Below are 23,541 nucleotides of genomic sequence, written 5' to 3'. Positions count from 1 at the left end.
GCGCCTGGGTGGCTCGGTCGGTTAAGCGTCCGGCTCTTGATTTTGGCTCAGGTCACGACCTCACGGTTCATGGGTTCAAGGCCCTCACCTCGGACTCTGCACTGACATCATAGACCCGGCTCGGGATTCTCTCTCTCCCTCTCTCGCTGCCCCTTCCCCACTCGCGCTCTGCTCTCTCTCTTAAAATAAAAATAAGTTCAGAGAAAAAATCTGCAAAACACAGGGACTGTGCAGAATTGCCACCGCACAGGGTGCTCTGGGAGTGCGACAGGTGTGACCGCTCGTTTTGACCAAAATAACCTGCTTTGGCACAAACCCTATCTCCGTTAGTGGCTAATGAGTTCCTCTCAAGGTGCTGTGGTTTAGCCTGTATTAGCAGATTAACATGGTTCAAAGTATATCTAGTGAGGGTTGGAGGTTTGAGGTTTGTTTTGTGTTTGTGTTTACATTAAAGACAGTTATGCCTTTAATCAATCAGAATTGTTCGCCGTGAAACTAACTCTCGCCAATCCGCACCTGCTCGCTTCAGCTTGAGGCAGTCTGCTGTACGCTTCCGTCACGTCGACGGCTGACGCAGTTTCCCACCCATTCGACAGGAGCCGTTCTTTCTAGAATGTGCAGCGGAGAGAAAAGGCAAGGTACGAGGCACTGTTGCACAACTCCAAGGCACTCTTGGAGCACATGAGAACTTGTCTCAGATGACTCCTTTTTCAAAAGCCCGTCCCAGCCCCCATCTTTCTTCTTTTTCTTTTCCAATTTCCTACACCGAACATGCATTGTTATCATGGGAGAGAAGTCACTAATGTATATTTAAAGAGAAATAAAGCCAGGAACTTCTCCGTGAGCAAGAGTGTTTGAATGCGTTCGAGGCGTAATGTGACATATCCCACCTATTTAATAGGGGCAGGGGTGGGTGGTGTCTCCTCAGCAAAAAAAAAGAGAAAACCAAACAACCTAAAAAACAATAAATAAAAGATATTTAAAGTCTCTATTACAGATTCTAAGAAACGTAAGCGACGTGTCAAGTGCAAAGTTTGGACCATGTTTGGATCCTGTTTCAAACACACCACCTATAGAATTTTTTTCTGTTTTTTTTTTTTTAAACAACTGGGGAAATCCAAACACGGACTGTGGAGTAGGTGCTATGGAGGAGTTTCGGCTGCTGTGTGAGGTACAATGATGATGTTACCATTATCCCGGGGTGGGGGAAGAAAATGCTTACTGGTAGGAGATTCACATGGAAGTATTTATGGGGGTAATGCTATACTCTCTGGATGTGCCTTAAAATATTCCAGTGACAACACCGACAAAAAATGGGGATAAATAAAACAATATTGAAAGATGTGAGTCACCAAAGTTGGCTGATGGGACATGGGTTTTCGTCCTACTGTTCCCTCTACGTTCATGTTGTTTGCAAATATGCATACTGAAAACTTGGGCTAATAGGGTATGGGAAATGTGAATGTGTTTTTTCCAAACCAAGATGGCGGCCCAGGTCTTGGACTTCTTTAGCGTGACGAACCAGCGGCCCACGTGGAACCCCAGCTGCCTGTTCAGGTGGGCACGCGACAGGGCTTCTCACATTCTCTGATCGGAGAAGGGAGTGTGCCCTTCCCTGGGGGGTTAAGGGTACCAAAGGATGTCCCCGCCCTGCTCTCCGACCTGTGACTCTCACGGCTTGCAGGTCTCCACTCCCGCCAGGTCACACTGTCTCCTCCGCAGGTTTTCGATCACGGTCTGTCCGAACCGGTCGGTCGTCCATGTTCACCTGGGAAGGGAAAGAGGAGGCTGGGCAATGCCAGAAGGGCTTCTCGAATACGCAAAATCAGACAACAGTATTCTGTTTCTGAGCCGTCAAGGCTGATGTTTGCTAATACCCAGTGCAGTCAACGGAGTCGGGGGCGGGCACGGCACGCGGGGCTGACGAGAGCGTCGTCTGCTGCCGCCCCCTGCGGGGCAACCGGGCGGTGTGCGCTCGGCCTGGGAGCCGGTCAGACCACTGAGCGGCTGCTCCACAGGTAGACTCCCACGTGCACGCCAGGTGCAAGAGGGTTTACTCCGCAGCATGATGTGTAACGGGACCTATGACGGAAAGGACTCACATGCCCATCCGCTGGGGTTAAAGCAGTTGTGGCATGGTCGTTTAATGAAATATTACATTGCCATGAAAACAGCAAGAGGACATCCAAGTAGATGTAGGTACAGACGCAGACACACATACAGACACAGATACAGATGTGGAATGATTCTCAGATAACAGACTCTCGAAAAGTACAGTACAGAGGGCTGTGCATAACATGCTCCTGTCTGCCCTTAAGAAAAAAAAAAATCTCTAGCTACATTTATATATGCGCAGAATAATTCTGGAATCTGGCAGTGTTGCTTCCCAGGTTGGAGGACTCACTAAGGTCCGGGGTAGAAGAGAGACTTACCTTTCCCTGCATACCCTTTTGTACTATTTGATTTTTTTTTGAAGTTTTGCATGTGCTGTTACTTATCTAATGAGAAACCATTTAAAACCCCCTTCTTACGATGTTTATTCATTTTTGAGAGAGACAGAGCATGAACGAGGGGAGGGGCAGAGAGAGAGGGAACCCCAGAATCCGAAGCAGGCTCCAGGCTCCGAGCTGTGAGCCCAGAGCTCGACGTGGGGCTCGAGCTCATGAGCCGTGAGATCATGACCTGAGCCAAAACCAGATGCTTAGCTGACTGAGCCACCCATGTGCCCCCCATTTACCACTTCAAAAAAACCATTAACGTATCTATATGCACAAATGTCACAAAACATACATAATACACCGCGCACTATTGTTACTTTGTCCCAAAACGTCAACAGTTTACTATACGAAATGATTCCCAGAGCTCCTGTGACAACGGTGGCAGGCAAGAAGCAGCATCACTCTCTGTCGGTGGACGTGTGAGGCTTACGTGGCATGAATGGTCACACTGGGTGCCTGTGAGCACGTGCTCCGTCGTCTTCCTGCCTGGGTCTGAATCCTGGCCTGAAACTTACCGGCCGTGAGGCCGTGCGGCCGTGGGCAGCAAGCTGTCCAATCCCTCTGTGCTTGGGTCCCCTCACCGGCCACACCCGCCACACCCTGGTTACGTGACAAGTAGGTTAATACAGGTCACACTCACGGAAGGTGCCTGCTATATAGCAAGCAACTTCTACAAGTTCGCTACCCTTATTCTACCAGTACTGAAATTTGCATCACTCAGGGCACCTCGGTCGGTAAGCGACCGACTCTTGATTTTTGGCTCAGGTCATGATCTCACAGTTTGTGGGTTTGAGCCCCGCACTGGGCTCTGTGCTCACAGCATGGAACCTGCTTGGGATTCTGTCTGTCTCTCTACCCCTCCCCTGCTCGCTCGCTCTCTAAAAAATAAACAAATATTTAAAAAACAGGTTTTTTCATCATTCATGTGGTTTTTGTCATTTTAAAATACTGAGTAGGAAATCATGGAAGGCATGTGAGCAGTTAGTACACCTGAGGAGGCTGATGGTTTGCATTTGTTAGGAAATTGCAGAATTCAGTGAAAACGGACACATCCCCAGGCTTGCTCCCAAGTGACTGGGTCCATGGTCAAGATTCACTTCATCCACCATTGCTATATGATGTTGAATAAGAGAACGCACGAATGAAACGAGGCGAACAGAGCAGGGTGAACACCCACAATGTGTGAAAACAAAGCAGAATTCAGGGGCACCTACGTGGCCCAGTCGGTTAAGCGGCCGACTTCGGCTCAGGTCACGATCTCACAGTTCGTGAGTTTGAGCCCCGTGTCGGGGTCTGTGCTGACGGTTCAGAGCCTGGAGCCTGTTTCAGATCCTGTGTCTCCCTCTCTCTCTATCCCTGCCGTGCTCGCGCCCCCTCTCTCTCTCTCTCTCTCTCTCTCTCTCTCTCAAAAATAAACAAACGCTAAAAAAATAAGATAAATTTAAAAAAGAAAGCAAGCAGAATTCATTTTCCCCAGTCCTGATATCCTGCAAGCAAAGACAGATTCCCAAGACTTACAGAAGCCAGATGAGGCCAGCTACCATTATATCCACTCACCAGGACTGAAGACTGAGTGTGAGGAATGCCCCCAGTTACACAGAGGGAAGGAAGAAAACTCAACCGAGAACCACCTCTACGGGAATGTGGCCTGGGGCATGAAGGGGTGAGAAAGTCAACCAAGGTCTAGCCTTAGATCTGTCCATAATTACGTGACACGGGGCAAAGCGTTTACTGCTGTCATCCGTAATGGAATTTAAAAATAAAATGAGATGAAAAAAATAAAATCAATAAAGTTAAAATGAACTAAGCAATAAAATTAGCCGCCATGTATTCAGTCACGTGCCCCCCGCTACACATCATCTCATGAACTCCCATAATAGCCCAGAGAAGTTCTCCCTTTATAAACAAAGCCCTGGCGGGGGCACCGGGATGGTTCAGTTACTTGAGCGTCCATCCAACCCTTATTTCGGCTCAAGTCACGATCTCACAGTTCGTGGGATCAAGCCCCGCGTCAGGCTCCAGGCTGCCAGCACAGTGCCTGCTTGGGATTCTCTCCACCCACCCCCACCCCCACCCCCACCCCCACCCTGCTCCTTCCCTGCTCATGCTCTCTCTCAAAATAAGTAGAGAACTTTAAAAACAAATCAAAAACAAGGACCTGGGGCTCAGAAAGATCCAAATAACAGCTAATAACCTGCTCAGCAGCCGGGCAATCCTGAACATGCTCTCGTACAAATTAACTCGCTTACTCCTCACTACACCCTATTAACGTCGGGACTGTTATTATTATTATTGTCATTTTCCTGATAAAGAGACAGCACGGAGAGGTTATGAAACTTGTCCCGGTCACACAGCTAGGCAATCTACCTCCAGAGCATGGACTCCCAACCACCCTACCATTCTGCCTAAGGGCACCCGGCCAATCATAAGAGCCAGGGCCAGGACTCGGACCCACGCTGAATAATTCCAAAGCTCTAAAACAGAACCCTTCCCACCACATCAGAAGAGAAAAACAGGCAACCAGCGGGCCAAACTCGGGGACGTTACAAATTAGGAATTTTACATTAAAATTCTACACTGTCGCTTCTCCTGGAAAATTGGGGGTTCTCAACTCCAGGCTCCCATGTCCACATGGGAACAACGAGGTGGCACTGAGCAGGGGTGAACTGTGGTTCACCAGAGTCCCCAGCACTCCTGTCTGCCTTACACCTGGCCAACTTCCTCCACTGCATCACCTGCCTGCCTCGGAAGGAATCAGGGTTCGCTACCCTGACACCCATATGTTAGCCAAAATTCCTTCCATCGCGGTCTATGACTCTATAATTAATACAACGGTAAAATGTGAACTTTACAAAGTTTTTGTAAAGGCCAAGAGAGAAGTTCCAAAAACCCTGGCTGCGAGTTTGCAGGAAGTTAAGAAATCAGGAACGCTGGGAATTGCTAGAATCGATTTAAAACGGCGATGTGTGTGTGGCCAGAGGCGGAAGGAAAAGAGTGAGTGGAAATTTATACTGGGGTTGCTCAGAGAGGGTTAGCCCCCACGCGAACGCATACAGCACGCAAAGGTCTTGAGCTTCCTTTTACCTGTTGGTAGTTTATGAACATAGCTGTCTCAACGCCGTTAGCTGCCCACTTGAGAAGGTTGGCCGACTGCTCCGGAGTCATGTACACCAGCACGCGTTCCGTTATCAGCAGTGCTGGCAATCTTCAGAGAAGAAAAAAGGCACATAAGTATGTATTCATCAAATCGGGACTCTAACGGCAGTCACGGAGATAGTGCTGGCAGGGCAGGAAAACCCTGGGGTGCACACCGCAGGAAGAGGAGAAGCCCCGGATAGCACGTCAACTATCAGGGCGGTAAGAGGTGGAGAGCCCCGTCGTGACCCAAAGTTTCAGACCGTAACAACGCGAGCACTGAGCAAGGTTTTGTCTGGCTTGCTACAAATTCTCCCCCGGCATGCCCGCACAGGGTGACAAGGTGGCCCTGCAGACCCCTTGCTCCGAGGCAGTCTCGTTCCCTTCCCCTGGAATCTGGGTTAGGCCTGTAACTCGCTGTGGCCAATACAACAGTAGCAAACACGACGCAAGCGGAAGCTGAAAATCACTTGCACGTTGGCCCTTGCCCTCTTGCTCGGAAGTCTGAACCCGTGTGGCAATGAACCCAAGCTGGCTTGCTATCGGAGGGGAGGCCCTGTGCGTGAGAATGAGGCATCCACATAGGAGGGAACCCCAGGGGATCTCAGCTACAGGAGTGAACCCCAGGGGACCTCAGCTGCAGCTGGCTCCAGTGGAAGAACCACCCAGCTAAGCCCAGTCCACGTGGTCCACTCACACAATCCTGAGCAACTTGTGAACTGCTCTGAATTGTGAGTTGTTCGAGACCGCTGAGGCTGCAGAGATTTTGGTACACATCAAAAGCTGACTGATAAAATGCAGAAATACTGCTATCCCTTTAACAGAATCTAATTCTTCTTACACAAACTTTTATCATCAAGAATTAAAAACACGAACAGTCTTCAACAAATGACACATTAGCATGCGGTCTGAGTTACCAGACCCGAAGTAACGAACAAATTACGAAACAGGAAAAGCAATAAACTCCTACAGAAATCTCTAAACGCTTTACAGTTGGAAGGGAACACAGGCAGCCCTAAATTGTGTGAGCTCTGCTCATTTATTCCTGCTCCTTCTGACTCCTTTACTGGATCCTCCTCCTCCTCTGCCCCTTTACGCTGCTGTTCCTCATGGCTGGTTGCTATTTTTCTCACAAAGCAAGTAGGTTACTTTTGCCTATTTTTATTGGCAGGGAATTTCAAAACAAGTAAATTGTCTGAACTGAAAATACCCAAGCAATTTGCTGAAAAGAACATCGTGTACGTTAGTGTCAGAATGTAACCCATGCAGTTAGACTCAGTGCCTGGACTCATGATCGCTAGAGAGAAAGGCTACCCACAAGTGCTGCTGGCTTTGACCCGACAGTCCCGACTATCCACTGTTACTGTTCATCAGGATTTCCTTTTTTTTCTTTTTTTGACAAGGAAATGTTGTATAACTCAAGTGACTTAAAAATATACATCCAGGGGTGCCTGGGTGGCTCAGTCGGTTAAGCATCCAACTTCAGCTCAAGTCATAATCTCACAGTCCATGGCTTCGAGCCCCACATCGGGCTCTGCTCACCGCTCAGAGCCTGCGGCCTGCTTCGGATTCGGTGTCTCCCTTTCTCTCTGCTCCTCCCCGGCTCGTGCTCACACTCTCTCTCAAAAATAAATAAACACTAAAAGAAATTAAAAATATATATCCAGGTGCGCCTGGGTACCTCGGTCAGTTGAGCATCTGACTCTTGATTTCGGCTCAGGTCATGATTCCAGGGTTATGGGATTGAGCCCTGTGTTGCGCTCCATGCTGAGCATGCAGCCTGCTTGGGATCTTATCTCTCTCTCTCGTTTCCTCTACCCCTCTCCCTGACTTGCACATGCTCTCTTTCTCTCTCTCCAAAATAAAAACGTATGTATGTGTATACAAATACACACACACATATGTATGCATATATCTACAAATGCTCTCTGGACCCAACTGGGTCATGGTACAAAGAATGAGAGAACTAAATCCAGAGGATAGACAATGAAGTCCAAGTTGCAGATGAAGTTGAAAATCAGAAAGAAAAACATTAAAAGGAAGTTTAAAGTAAGCAATTTTTTTTTTAACCTAAGTCTAAACCCCCAGATTATATCAATAGGAACGATTAGAAAAAGTGAGTGGAAAAAAAAGTTTCAAAACCTCAATAGGTTGGTAATTAGAGAAAAACAGTTCCAAAAACGTTTTTATTTATTTAAAATTTTTTTTAAATGTTTGTTTATTTTTGAGAGACAGAGCACAAGCCGGGGAGGGGCAGAGAGAAAGGGAGACACAGGATCTGAAGCAGGCTCCAGGCCTCCAGGCTCCAAGCTGTCAGCACAGAGCCTGATGCAGGGCTCGAACCCATGAACCATGAGATCATGAACTGAGCTGAAGTCGGATGCTTAACCGACTGAGCTACCCAGGTGCCCCTCCAAAAACCTTTTTAATGCAAAAGGCACTGACTATTACATACGGTGTTACCACATGGGGGGAAGCCAGGTGGAGAAGGCTACGTGGGAATTTCCTGTAAAGGTTTGCAACTTTTTTTTACAAATTTGAATTATTTGGAAGTGAAAAGTTAAACACGTTTACAGTGTATTTTTAAGAGGCAGTCTTCGCCAATGTTAAAAACAGGATTAATACTTTTCAGAAGAGAAGTCTAAGCGAAGCAAAAACAGCCCACGGAGGAAAACACAGAGCACAAATGAACCCCAGAGAATTATGAATGTAATTCTAATACTTGTGATAGCTGCTGTTCCTTATCCATTTTGTAGATCTCCAGGAGTGAGGCAAACTTGCCTATCAAGAGCTCCCCTGATTAATTTTTTTTAAGTGTATTTACTTATTTTGAGAGAGACAGAGGGCAAGCAGGGGAGGAGCAGACAGAGAGGGAGGGAGAATCCCAAGCAGGCTGTGTCAGCACAGAGCCCAATGTGGGGCTCAATCTCATGAACCAGGAGATCACGACCTGAGCCGAAATCAGAAGTTGGATGCTTAACCAACTGAGCCACGCAGGCATCCCAAGAGCTCTCCTGATGTGTAAGTGATTATTTCCCTGGCCATGTAGCACATTTGCCCAAATGGTGTGTTTCTACGTTCGCAGCGGGTTGCTGCTGGTTACCACTGCAACTGTAATAATCTACAGATTATAGCTTCTGCGCCAATTTCCGTTCAACTGCTTTCACACGCGTACTTAATATAATCTCCAAGCTCTCCGCGCAAAGCCTGACATGGGGCTCGATCTCCCCAACCGTGAGATCATGACCTGAGCGGAAATCAAGAGTTGGACGCTTAACCAACTGAGCCACCCAGGTGCCCTGCAGTTATAGGTTTCTATACATATAATTACCTTCTCTCAAACTTTATGGTATCAGGCATCAGTATGTTATAAAAGCAACACACGTGATTCTGATGTGAAAACAGGAGAAACATTGCTTCTCAAAGACTTAGAAAACCTCCCTCATAGCAATGAAATGATAAACATCTCAGAATTAAAAACGGAACACGGGTATCATGCTGCACTTTCACCTGACCTTATTTCGTATTCACATGAAATCACAAACGCGTAAGAGGTTAAAACAAGATCTCACTGTGGATTCACGTCACATTTCTCTAGCTTCTCTTCGAGTTCAGGTGAGTCTCGGAGATCTGCTCCGATAATGGCATAGCTCTTTGAATCCAACAGGTGTCCACCTGGAAAGCCAAGAAGAGATTATCATTTCAGCAGAAATTCATCCAGAGGAGATCATTTCAATGGATTTCTTTTCAAAATTCAATTATTATTTTTTCTCCATTACAGAAATACATGTCCCACTGCAAAAAGGAAAAAAAAAAAATCAGGAAGGAGGAGGGTGGAATGAACGAAAATCACATCTTCCCACTATTAATGTTTTGGTATAGAACATTCCAGTCTTTCTTCTATACATACAACATAAACCCATACACACAACATAAGCACATTTTCTGTCACACAAATACGTACACACACATCACACAGGAAAAAGAAAGGAGGGCCAATTCTTCTTTTGAAAACTGCTTCTCCTACTTAACAGTAATATCAATGACATCATCGTCTGTAATGATTTCCTAGCATTCCATCAGTGGATAAAACAACTTACTCAGCCAAGCCCTCACGATTAGGCCTGTGGTATCTCCAGATTTTCTCCATCTGAGGCACTGCGATGAGCATCTTTGTTTAGACCTCATGAAGCACCCGTCCAGTTAAGTAGGTCTCTAGGAGTAGAATTAGGAGGTCAAAGGGTAAAATATTTAAGTATTGGTACCGATCGGCTGGCCACTCTCTAAATGTCGTGCCAATTTGTGAGATACTATGTTTAAAAGAAAATAGCTTCTAAAGTATTTACAAATACAATGATAACATTTGCTTGAAAATACTCCCACAGAGATCGGACAGCATGGTTTCTATAGTGGTTCTCGAGCTTTGGCAGTCATCAGAATCACCTGGCGGGCTTGTTAAAAGAGACTGATGGCTTCAACCCCCCGAGTTTCTGATGTAGCAGATCTTCCAGAAGTAGACATTTTGCCAAATTCTTTCAAAAGCTAGACATCTGTATTTCCAACCAATGCTCCACAGTGGTGATGTCACTAGTCCAGGACTACACTTCTAGAACCACTGGTACAGACGAAATTGGCCACAGTTAAAAGTTCAGTGATGGGTACATGGAGGTTCATTTACTTACTTATTTTGAGAGATGGCGGGGGGGGGAGGGAGAGCGGGGGAAGGGTGGAGAAAGGGGGAGAGAAAGAATCCCAAGCAGGCTCTGTGCTAATAACACAGAGTCCAGTGCAGGGCTCAAACTCATGAACTGTGAGATCCTGACCTGAGCCCAAATCACGACTTGGCCATTTGACTGACTGAGCCACCCAGACGTCCCCCTTGATTCACTCATCCGGACTGACTTTTCATTGTGTGCCCATTTGTATACTTTTAAGTTTCACCTCGTGCATATTTCAGCTTTAAGAAATGATCAATTTCAAGATGCGTATTTTTTCTCAGTTTCACATTTCTGAAATGAGGATGCATCGGTCAATAACGTTTCGGTTTAACTTATCAGCACCTTTTCTTTCCTGGCGGTAAATAGATAGTGTGATTCTTGCAATCACAGCCTCAAAGGTTTAATGAAATAGGGCAATTTTTCAATGAAAATGTGTCAGTGTTATCATCGCCTATCACTTTTCTCAAATTTTCACTCACATTTGTATTTTCATTAATTTTTATTTCAACTGTCCCTCTCCCAGAATGATGGCAAGATCAAAAACTATCAAGGACAGGACTAGAAAATTTGCCCACACAAGACACAAACCCAGAGTTAAAAACCAAGTGAAAGGCTAAGAAAGAAATCTGCCAATCAACAGTTGACGAGGGATTTATATCAAAGAACATTGCTTTATGTTGTAAAGGATTCCTATAAATTGAAAAGGAAATGAAACAATGCAACTGGAAAATATATGAGCAGAGGAAAGTTACAAGAAATCCCACAGGCCAACAGAAGGAAGGAAGGGTACTCCGTTTCACTAGCACGTTCAAAGTTATAAAAAATTTAAAACAAAGTTACAGAAACATCTTTAATTCACAGATTTGGCAGACTGGCAGGAATTTTTTAAAATGGTAGTAGCCAGTGTTAGCGAGGGTGTAGGGAAAGGGAACCCGCATCTACTCTGGTGAAAATACAAATTCGTCGAAAGGGTCTTGAAGCACGGCTTGGCAGTAGCTATTAGAATTCATAAGGTACAATTTTTTGAACTGGCAATTCCTGCGAATATGCACATATAACTAGGCTTTCTACAAAACTGTTTAATAGGAAACCATAAAGAAGGCGGCAATCTAAAGGACCATCAGTAGCGAATACGTTAAGTAAAATGGGATTTCCATGCAGAGGAGTACTACGAAGTCACCAGAAATAACGAGGTAGATCTAATCTGGCAACATGAAGACAGCCGTGATTCCCTAGGATGCACAAAGAACAAGTTTCAAAACAGTACGTGTAAATTATTCGCTTTACTAAAATTATACATATAACTGTATTTATTTATTTATACAAGTATAGATTCACTCTTTCAACAAATACATGTTGGTCTACATCATATATATTTATTTATTCAATATATGCATAGATTCCTTCACCAAAAATTTACTGAACCTTTTGCGGGCCGGGCACGGGATTCTATTTACATGTGTATTTTCTTACGCGTGATATTTACCTGCCTCTAGGTACACTGTCCATCCACAGGAGAAAACACCCTGCACAGTGGTTATCGTGGTGGGGGGAGAGATCACGCAGGGTCTTTACTTTCTACTTCACATGCTTCTACACTGATGGGTCGAAGGCAATGCAAAGTGCTAACTAACCCTTTCATTACAGCTAATCCTTCTGACGCAAATATTAACCAAATATACAGAAAAGTATGACGGCTACGATGTAGAGAAAGCAGATGTGCCAGCCAATGGCAAAGCCTGAGGAGGTTGTACTTAAAATTTGTACGAGGGAAACAAAGGATGGAGGAGATATTAGTTTCTGTGGGAGTCTGTTCACTAGGAGCGTGACGAGGGCACTGTGCTGGTGTAGAGGCCTGTCTAGTTGCCTGACGTTTCCTGTGTTATCTGTGCCCACCATCTAAGGCCATCCTCTCTGAGCATGTTTTCTGACCTGAATTATTAATAAGCCCCTTGAACTTCTCTGTCAGACACACACTGAACACAATGGAACATTCTGGAAGAGTGTTTGTGACCTTAGTTTTAAAGGCTTAGAAGGGAGGAAAGAGTTGTTGGAAACACTCATACTGAAAACTTACGGGGAAAAACTGAGCCCCGGGGCCAAGGACCTAACGTAACAGGTGAAGCGGGTCAGGTACGAGACAACAGTGGTGGGGACGTGCATTCCCTCTCAACGAAGCAGCCATGTAGGAGTCAGGGTCTGAGGCTGCCGGACTGGATTTTTCCAAGGAAAGATTTTCGGGAAAAAGCTCCTATATTTGAAATGTTTGCAATTCACTGAAATGTTTTTCAAAAGATTTCAGATTGGGACCTATGGACATCTAAGAGGGGCCATACAAACAATTGTTTCAAGTTCCTTCACAGTAGATGTGATGCAGAAGTATACACTCTATGACGTCATGTGCACACACGCACAGACTCAGACGCGCACGCTCACACACACACACACACACACACACACACACACCATCTTTAAAAAGAAAGGGGAAGAAAAGCAGAGAGGTAGCCCATACTGTATTACTTAGTTGCCAATTTGCAGTGTGTCCTCTGAATGTCATTCTATAATGGGTTGTAATAAGAAAGGCTTGTATCTATGGGAAGATGGGAAAGAGAGAGAAATGAGTCAAGTAGCTTAGTTACTGAAAAAACGCAAACACCCACTACCGAAATGGCCAGTAGGTACCGCTACTGCTCAAAGCAAGGGCGACTCCAGAGGGCCTGCTGCTTAATCACGTCTGACCCTAGGCACACACATGAAAAATTCAGTGGATCAGCTCTCAGAGTAGGTCAGTGAGCGTTACTCTCCGAATCTGACGTCAAGTCACAAACTGATCATGAAACACTCAAGACGTAGAAACCGCCAAAGATAGGCTGGCGATATGTTTCCAAATGTTCCAGTGTTTTCCAAGCTGTCTCTCGTTTCCTGCTTCTGCTCACTCAATTAAAAATTTTAACCATTGTTAATCACAGACAACTAAACAAACCAATTCCTACTCAGACCTGACGTCCAGTAACGTTTAGGTGATGACTCTGCTCTCCTCCAGAATGTGCAAAAAATTAGACATCCGAGAGCCGATTTCAGTATCGCAACCACCATACACACATCTTTCACCCCAGAAACCTCCTCTAGGCTTAAGTGAGAGCCCACCTGCTCTTATTTGACTCGGTGTCCTAACAAGCTAGGTCGTATTCTGTGGCTGCACAGCGTCAGATGCCATAGCGCATCTCAAATGCACGCTACGTGGGGCGCCTGGGTGGTCCGTCGGTTGAGCATCCAACTTTGTTCGGCTCAGGTCATGATCTCGCACACAGCTCGTGAGTTTGAGCCCTGCGTTGAGCTCTGTGCTGACGGCTCAGAGCCTGGAGCTTGCTTCGGATTCTGTGTCTCCCTGTCTCTGTGCCCCTCCCCAGCTTGCACTCTGTCTCCCTCTCTCAAAAATAAATAATTATTTTAAAAAATTATTTTTAGATAAAATGCACCTTCCGTGTAATATAATCTTGTATTTGGAAAAGGGCAAAACTTGTTTCCATAGGATAAGTTAGAAAAAAAAAAACTTAAACTATTTCTAGCTTGTGGGAATTACACATCTTTAAAGGACAAGGTGAAAGTTTTAATGGTTACTAAAAATTTTTTTAAATGTAAGACTTAAGATTTTGTTTAAATGACTAGTTTAAAAAGAAGGGGAAGAAGTATATGTTAAAAACCACTGAGAAAATCTGACCTTGGGCTTGAGGTCAGGGTTTAAATTTCAGCTCTACCCCTTTGTCAACAGGTAACCTTATGGAAATTAGCTTAACTTCTTTGAGCTTTGGTTTCCTCAACTGCTAATAAAAGCATGTCATTCCTGAGTCGGCTCTGAGGACTCAACGAGATCATCTGAGTGAAGCATTTCACATGGTGCTACAAAAGCTCTCAGCAAAGATTCACAAACTCGCCATCTGTAACTGCAGAATTCTTAAAACATGGACTCAGGGTGGCCCCCATACTATCTCATATATAGTAAATGGCCAATTTGGCCTCCCATTATTCATTCAAACGCTATTTACTACACATCTGCTCTGAGCCAGGCCCCTTTCTATGCTCTGGAGATACAGAAGTAGCCGGAGCACACATGAAAATTCAGATTATTGGAGCGCCTGGTTGGCTCAGTCGGTTAAGTGTCCAACTTTGGCTCAGGTCATGATCTCACGGTTCATGAGTTCAAGGCCCACATCAGACTCTGTGCTGACAGCTCGGAGCCTGGGCCCTGCTTTGGACTCTGTCTCTCTCTCTCTCTCTCTCTCTCTCTCTGTGCCTCTCCCCCACTCATACTCTGTCTCCCTCTCTCTCTCTCAAAAATAAATAAAACATTAAAACACTTTTTTAAATTTCAGATTAAAATTAAACCACTATAGGTCATTTCTATTACGTGTTCAGAGAAATTACGTTAACGGACAGAAGAGTTGCAAGGGAGGGGACATTTCATTTTGAAGACAGTTTGGAATGGGGATCTTGGGGCCAGAAGGAAGGCGGGAAGGGGGTAAAAGGGAAGAGTCCCCTAAAATGAGGTCTCTGGCGTTCAGACCGGCCGCCTCCTGAACGCTGCCCCTGAATCCTGCCGGGCTCTCTCCTGTGGTCAAAGCCATACTCACTTGATGCTGTGCAGCTTTCTCGTGACTCTCATGGGAAAGTCCACTTCAAAATATTTACTTGGGAGAAGATCTTCATCCTGAGGAAAAACACGCAGTAAGCTCTAGAATTATGTATTCACTCCTACATTTACTGACCACCTTCACGTACCGAGCGAGTACTAGGCCCCGAAGAGCATCAGGGCACTTAAGGGTTTGACATCCAGGAACGATATGGGCAGAGATGTATTTTCCAGATTACTGTGGTCTCCACGTGGGGAATGGATGGAGGACGGGCGTCAGGGGTTCACAGCTGTCCAGGGAAGAAGTCACGGGGAGCCTGAACTGGGGGAGCAGTGCCTGGGATGGAGGTGGGGGTATGTGGAGGCGCTGGGGGAGTAGGACCTGATAGGATTTTCCAAAAAGCAGATCGAGATGAATCAGAGAGGGTCAGGACACCAATGCTGACCAGCATTTGAGGGATAAAATGGAATAAAACAGCAAAAATCCCGAAGCATCGCACACAGTGGGGGTGAGTACTGTTTTGTGACACGTTTACTTTTTTCTGTGAGGGGAGGATACAGCGGGTGGTAAAGGGCAGGTGCTCTGGAGCAGGGGACGGGGGTTCGAATCCCAGCTCCACCGCCTGTCTGCCGCGAGGCCCCAAAGTCACTCCATTCCCTGGGCCAAGTTTCCCTCCTCTGCGAAGCAGAGACAGGGACAGCACCTCACGGGGTTGTGAGGAGTAATGAGGAAATGAGTACACACAAGGGACACTCAGAACGGGGCCTGCCTTAGTAAGTGCCACGTGTGTGCCTTTATCATTGACTGTCATGGGGACGGGGCGCCGAGGTGGCTCCGTCGGTTAAGTGTCTGACATTGGCTCAGGTCATGATCTCACGACTCGTGAGTTTGAGCCCCACGTGGGGGCCAGGGCCCGCTTTGGATCTTCTGTCCCCTTCTCTCTCTGCCCTTCCCCCACCGGTTCTCTCTCTCAAGTTAAATAAATAAACTTAAAAACCTTATTGACATGGGTACTTAGAATTAGGTCTTGGCCTGGGGTGTACATTTATCTTTACTGAGGGCTGCAGTAAAAGAGCGTGGCAGACGCGCGCGCGCGCACACACACACACACACACACACACACGACCCTGCTCCCCCTTCTGCATCCCCGGCCTGGTCTCCCCTTGGCCCCCTGGCCATCCTAGCACATTCTCTGTCACGTCCAATCAATCCCTCAGCCCCGGTGCGTATTCACGAACGCATTCTCTCCTCCTCAGCTCGCCAACTGCACACACTGTAAGGACACCGCTGTCTGGACTCTCAGCGACACCCTGCGTGTTGCCTGCAGCAGCTCCCGATGCCCCTGAGGCTTGGGGAAAGAAACAAGGCGCTCCACAACCTGGTGACTTGCCCGGCGCCTCCCCAAAGCGCTCTTCTAACGCCTCCGTATCCACCTGTACTTACATTCCACAAGTACAGAGCCGCTTCCTTAAAGTGGAAAAAAAGACCAAGAAAAAGACACTTGTTGGTGCCCAGAACCCGGTGGTGGGCCTCACAGGTGTGGGCCGGGATTAAGGAAGAGCTGGGGTGAGGATGACACCCCTCTTTCTGACTTGAGCAACTGCGCAGAACACCATTTACGTGCACAGTAACGAGCGATGGACAGCAGGGACCGAGAGGGAGCCGGCCCCCCACGACAGCATGACGGGCGGGGGGGCAGCAATCACAAGCAAGCATTTTCCAGTAGGAGGTGACCCTAAGGGCAAGTGTCAGAACTGGGAGAGCCAGCTACCCCTCAGCCCTTGGAAAATCTCAGGGGATCTGGTCTGGGGGACAAAGGGGGAGGGAGGAAGGGGGAGACAGGAAGACAGAGACAAAGACAGTCTCCTGACCCATCAGAAGAGACACGCTCACCGATCTCACCCGTTCTCTCTCGGTGCTGCCGCGCTCCCCTGCCCGTGTGTAGGGCAGGGCCGGGTAAAAAGCTGTCCGAAGATATTTGGAGGAAACGTTTAGAGCATACCAGAAGATGACTTTTGCTAGGAAATTCCAGAACACCCTCTAAGGATTTTGCTCACACGATATGAAGATAAGGACACGCTAAAATTCCAGAAGGCCTGGGGAACAAAAGCAAATGCAGGACAGCATACGATCCTATGGCTCGTCTAGGACTTCTGACTTTCTAAAGAGCTTTCCCACTCATCAGCTACTTGCCCTCTTAAGAATGCCGATTAAGGGGTCACCATGGAGGGAAAGCTTCCAAAAGGCACACCTGGAGCTTTTAAGGAACAGACATCTTCTTTCTTGCCTTTGGGAAAGGGGCAACAAATGGCTGTGGGACATGACGCTTCAACTTTTATTCTGGGATTCCCTGAGCCCTTCCGACACTCCACTCCACTCGCCAGTAGCTCCACGTCACGGGAGGCACGGAAGGCAACCGGGACCGTGCATAGCTACCGCAGGGCAGCCGGGGACAACCGTGAGGAAGAGTATCCCGTAGGCTCAAAGGAGATCCAACGTGGCCGACCGCTGCACAGGCTGCCATATTGAGACTGACCCCCTGCGTCCTTGATCCTCTGGCCGTGTGGAAATAGGATTCAAGAGACACCAAGAAGCTGAGGTCCCTTAAAGGGTTTCACTCACCCTTTATTCTTTGTCTGGGGTTGTACTGGCTTTCCTGCACCCTACTCTCACCCGCTGCTTGAAGGTGGGAGCCTTCAACTGTCCCTTCGACTGGTCTTGGGGCCTGACGTCATACAGAACGAGCTCACACACCAGCGGCAGCAGAAAGCCTGTGACCCACAGCCAAGCCTCTGCTGGTGCAGCCAGGGGACCCTCCCAGGTGGAAGGTGCACCAGACAACAAGACTAGCCGACGAGATCTCCCCTCCTCTTTTACAGAAGCACATAGAGCTCAAAAACAGGGCTCAGCGAACTTGCTGTAAACAGCCAGTACTCTAGCCTTTGCAGGCCAGACGGTCTCTGCTGTGACTTCTCCACTCTGCTGCCGTAGGGCTAAAGCAGCCATAGGGAAGATGGAAGGAACTGGGAGTTGGCTGTGTTGCAGTAAAACTTTATTTACCGACATAGGTGGCAGCCTAAATTTGGCCCGTTCAGCTCCTGCTCCAGAGAGCAAACAAGCATCATTTTTCTAAAAAGAAACTTAGGTTTTTTAAAACCCTTTAGACCGATGTCATTATCAAAACGAAAAAACTCCACCAAATTTTTCAGACCCTGCACTATTCTCCTTCCTCACTGCTGACAGATAACCTTTTCCTCGGAAGGGGCACATGAGCTTCAGTGTACCTTGCTCAGAAATAAAAATCTCAGATTTAGTAATGATTAACCCACCTACACGGCGGGGGGAGAGACCAAACCACGGGACCACGTTGAAAAGGGTGTCAAGCCCAAAGGAGGAGTTTCTCCCGTGGCTTCTGTTCACACTGCACACATTCTGCCACTGCATTCTCTTCCAGTTCCTTCCACCACACCGTGGTCTCTGAGGCCCAGAGGCACCGCCGACCTATAGCAAAGAGCCCCCCACCCCCACCCCCCGAGCAGCCGCAGTGCTCTCTGGAGAGAACAAGGAGGGAATCTGGACGTGGACGAACTGCAGTCCGTTGTTTGTTCCATGCTCCAGCGCCACTGGCTGTCCGACCTGGGGACGCCACAAGCTCTCGGAGCCCGCCTTGCCCCGTCTGGGTAACCCGCCCCCCACCTGCAGAGCTCTCATGTTCATTCCTGAGGTCATGGATGTGCACGCCCTTCAGAAACGTTAGCTATCTTATCCTGAATGAAGAATGCAGAGGCAACCGGTTAATACTAAGGCTGTGCTGAGGCCACTGATTTCTCGCCTCAGTGAGAGAGAGGCTGGGGGCACCGATGACCAAAGACCTCATCGGGTGAGCTGATGAGGGACAAAATACACACTCAGGTTGCATTAGGCCCACACACTCTAGTGTATCTTGGTGTACTTCTGCAAGAATCTGGGGAAATGCACGTACCCATGACTGCCACATGACCGACCTGACAGAAGAACCAGAGAGATCTGTACAAACCTACAAAAAAGAAAATGCAGTCAGTGAGATCGTTGTAGAGAAAAGGTTTGGTGCTACAAGTCCAGCCCGGAATCAAAGGCCAGGCCCGTGGTCCTGATTCTGCCACTAACTGGACCCATTTCCTCTTCTGTGAGTGAGTGTAATTATACCTGCTCTTGAACCCTAACGAAGGAGGTGAGGGACCAACTCAGAGAATGGAGGGGCACCTGGATGGCTCAGGCAGTTGGGCTCGCACTCTTGATTTCGGCTTGGGTCACGGTCTCGTGCTCCGTGGGATAGGCCCCGCATCTAAGCCCCACTTAGGATTCTGTCTCTCTCTCTCTCTCTCTCTCTCTCTCTCTCAAAATGAATCACTAAACTTAAAAGGGCTTTGTGTCATGTTACCATCACCCAGCCTTGCAAATCTCCAAGCTATACTGAAGACACCGTCACGACGACAGTAAAGTCTTTTGTTGTCGTCAAAACGGCAAATGCATGGGCCCCTGGTCTCAGCTACTCCACTGGCAGGGCTCTCGCACACACGCAGAGAATGTATACAAGCATTTGGATCAAAAGCCCTGTTTGTGACAGCAGGAGCTAAGAAGCAAGGCACATATCTAGGGCCCTGGTGACATCACGTACGTGGCTGACAGTGGTTGCACAGCAGGTGCAAACGGATGGGGACAGGGACGCGAGACAGGCAGTCACCGCATTCCTTTTGAATATATTTCTAACATTTAAAAAAATGTTTATTTACTTATTTTGCGAGAGAGATGGGGGAAGGGCAGAGAGAGAGGGAGAGTGAGAGAGTGACAGAATCCCAAGCAGCCTCTGTGCCGTCAGCACAGAGCCCAATGCGGGTCTGAACCCACAAACAGAGATCATGACCTGAACCGCAATCAAGGGTCGGGTGCTCAACCGACAGAGTCGCCAAGGCGCCCCTGACATTTCTGAACCCGCTGGGAACCTTCACAAAATTAAACAATTGGGGAAACAAGGGGGCGGTATTTTTTAATTTACCTTTAGTCTCCAGAAGGTGGTATCCATCCCAGCCCCAAGATTTAGAATCTCACAGGGACATTCTGTCTTCCCTAGAAATGCCTTTATAAGCTGACGGACGCCATGGACGCGAGCAAAATATCCTGAGAGAGAGACAGAGACGAGCCATGACTCAGTGATGATGGAAATAAGCCTTGCAAAGTTCACACCAGGAGGACAAAACACAACCCTGCTGCCCTCCTTCAGGGGTAGCGGTTTAGGTTATCCATAGACCTTATGGGAGAAGTAAGGACTTTAAAATTCTCTTCCTTTTTTTTTTTTTTAAAGCCATTTGAACCAACATAAGCACAATCTATCTAATGGTTGGATCAACTACCTTAAGGAAAATGCAACGCCCCCTAATTCTACATATGAAAGAAAAATATTTTACATCAAAACATGGGATCTAAATGTCCCTCTTAGAAATGTGTCTTTTCGTGGCTAAGTGAGAGCTACTCAGAATTCGGCTGAAACTCAAAATTGGGAGACCCGCTGGAAAGTATTCTGGGGTCAGGAAATGGGGCAGACCAATGTCAAAGCAAAGACAGCCATGTTTCTTAGCGTGCTCCCTTCATCTCCATCCTGTGCGGGGTAGAGCCTGGATGTTTGTAAAACACCACAGGCGGGGTTGGGCGGGGGGCGGTGCACAGGCAAACGGTGCCTAATAAACTGACTTGTTAAGCTCTGGCGTGGGAAGCTGGAACAGAGGAGACAAGAAATAAAAGAGGGTCAAAGGAAGATAAAATTGATCTGGGTTCTAAAGCCCTTCTGCTTACAGTATTACTATTTTAAGAACAAAATTTGAGTGGCATTTATAGACACTCACTGCAATTTGACATAGGGATTTCATGTCTATGGATTCTACTAGTAAATAATTTGAGCTTGTCTTTTTACATGTCTCTTTTGGGTCGCCTGGGTGGCCCAGTCGGTTGGGCGTCTGACTTCGGATCAGGTCATGATCTCAGAGTCTGTGAGTTCGAGCCCCCCGTCGGGCTCTGTGCTGACAGCTCAGAGCCTGAAGCCTGTTTCAGATTCTGTCTCCCTCTCTCTCTGACCCTCCCCTGTTCATGCTGTGTCTCTCTCTCTGTCTCAAATATAAATAAACGTTACATGTCTCTTCCATTTTACTTTTCTAGTAAATCCTTTTTACCGTGGGTTGCAGAGTATCATCCACAATGGACTGGACATTGGAAAAATTTTAAAAATGCTTCCCACACGCTGTTTGGGAAGCACTCTCCTACTGTGGGGCCCTAGTCTAGCGATGCCAACCCAGGGAGAGGAAGAAGGAAGGCCGGAGGGCTGACCTGCTGCCCAGGGCCCCCAGCACCCAGGGCACCATGGTGGGGCCCTGCCTCTGCAGCGTCTGTTAGGAAAGTGTCCTCAAGAGCGCGGGAGGGAGGCTTAAGGCCTCTTAGCCAGGCCTCGTCCAATCTTACTGATGCCTGGTTTCACCCTCAGCTCAAAGTAAGTACCATGTCCTTATTCTCAGGAAGCACCACTTTAAAATTTCTTTGCATTTCTTATTGAAACTACCCATAGGATCCATCTTTAGGGCCAAGATGCCCTGCACCCACAGCAACTATCGTCATTTGGCCAATTTCTCAATCTGGCTGAGACTAAGTCACCCTCCTGTCTCAAATCCTTTCACTGCCTTGATAGAAATGACTTGTGCAGCCTGACTTTAACAAGGCCAAAAAAAGTCATTCCTTCCATGAACAGACAGTTCACAGTAAAAGATATATAAATGGCTCTTAAACATATAAAATGATCTTGGGGCACCTGGGTGGCTCAGTTGGCTAAGCAAGTGTCCGACTCCTGATTTCAGCTCAGGTCATGATCTCACGGTTCAAGGGTTTGAGCCCCACATCGGGCTCTGTGCTGACAGCATGGAGCCTGCTTGGGATTCTCTCTCTCATTCTCTCATTCTCTCTCCCTCTCTCCCTCTGCCCCTCCCTGCTTGCAAGCAAGTGAACTCTCTCAAAATAAACATTTAAAAAATATATTAAAAAAATAATCCTAATGATCTTCAACTTCACCCAAAAATAAGAGGAATCTAAAATAAAATTACTGTAAGATACCATTTTTCATGGATCAGATTCACAAAGATGAAAAGTTTCATAATACACTGTGTTGGTGAGGATGTTGGGAAATAAGCACTTTCATATACTACCGGAGAGAAGGAACACTGCAACTCTCATGTTAAGAATGAATCCCTATGTTACACTGCTGGCCTTGAAATGGAGAAGGGGCCATCTTCCATGGAATGTAGGTGGTTTCCAGAAGGTAGACAAGAAAAGGAAATAGACTCTCCCCTATGGTCTCCAAAAGAAACGGCCCTGATGACACTTTGATGTTAGCCTAGTAAGACCCATGTTTGACTTCTGACCTTCAGAACTGTAAGATAATAAATTTGTATTGTTTAAAAAAAAAAACGAATGAATCCCTAAAACCCCAGGCCTCTCAGCTGATGAGGGAATAGTGAGGAGGGAGGGGGTCACTTGCCTCTGTTAATTTCGGGGGCCTTCCTCTCCTTAGACAGTCTTACAAAATGCTGGGTATAAGGGTCATGCGAGTAGCCAATGTTTACTGCAAACCTGGAAGGGATAAAAAGGAGGCAGGTGAGTAGACGTCAGTAGATTCAGGCTCTCAGGAACCAGGTCAAGGAGGAAAACCATCTACTTCACAAGGCCAACACACTCCCATTTAGCACTCCGTTACAAATGTAAACAGACTCAGCCATCCGCCGAGTGCTCACTTCCACTCCTCTCACCCTTCCCACGGCGGCCATGTGTCACCTCTCTTTATTCTGACTGCTAATTCCTTTCCCAGGACCTGGAGAGCATATAACCTCACCTCATACCTCACCCAGAAGACGTGCAACCGTTTATTCACTCGGCAAACTCACTGGCCAGAACTATTCAGACAACCCTACTCAACCGGAAGTTCTGGGTCCACAGGAAAGATCTAGAATTGTTTTGTAAAACTCGATAATGACTTCCTAAGTATTTCCCCCAGCTCTGTCATTTCACGTCCCTTAGGGAGTAAAAGGAAAAACCAGGAACAAATAAACAGAACAGCTACAACCTAGAAAATGCCGTTGTAGCTTACCCTCTCTGGCATGCACTACAACCTGGAAAATGCTACAGTAACCTAACCTCTCCCCAGGCCACACGACAGGGAATCAAAGTTCTAGTGTTCTAAGCCAGGGATCTGAAACCCCAATGACCACTTAAGGTCTGCTGGCAACCATGAGTGGAACCAGCCTTCGGACAAGGACATGTAATGGAAGAAACCTGGATCCTTAAGGCCGAGCCACTGTGGGCCTGCACCCCGCTCTAGCTCTCAACAGACATTTTGAGAGTTTCTAAATGTCTTTATCGCTTAAACCAAACGGAGTCAGGCTTCTGTTACCTGCTACACCCTGAAGCATCCTAAGTGATATCCTGAGTATATGAGCTCATTTCCATGTGATGAACAAGCTGAGGGGGAAGGGATGAGTGACTGTT

The 23,541-nt window shown here is 47.1% G+C and overlaps 1 pseudogene; it reads right to left on the bottom strand.

Moving 5' to 3' along the window:
• Positions 1–390: 390 nt before the first annotated feature.
• LOC131501598 (leucine carboxyl methyltransferase 1-like) lies at positions 391–22,893 on the bottom strand (annotated as a pseudogene).
• Positions 22,894–23,541: the final 648 nt, after the last annotated feature.

The sequence above is a fragment of the Neofelis nebulosa genome, chromosome 18 (genome assembly GCF_028018385.1).
Source record: "Neofelis nebulosa isolate mNeoNeb1 chromosome 18, mNeoNeb1.pri, whole genome shotgun sequence".
Taxonomy (NCBI): Eukaryota; Metazoa; Chordata; class Mammalia; order Carnivora; family Felidae; genus Neofelis; species Neofelis nebulosa.
This window is presented reverse-complemented; position numbering and strand designations above follow the sequence as displayed.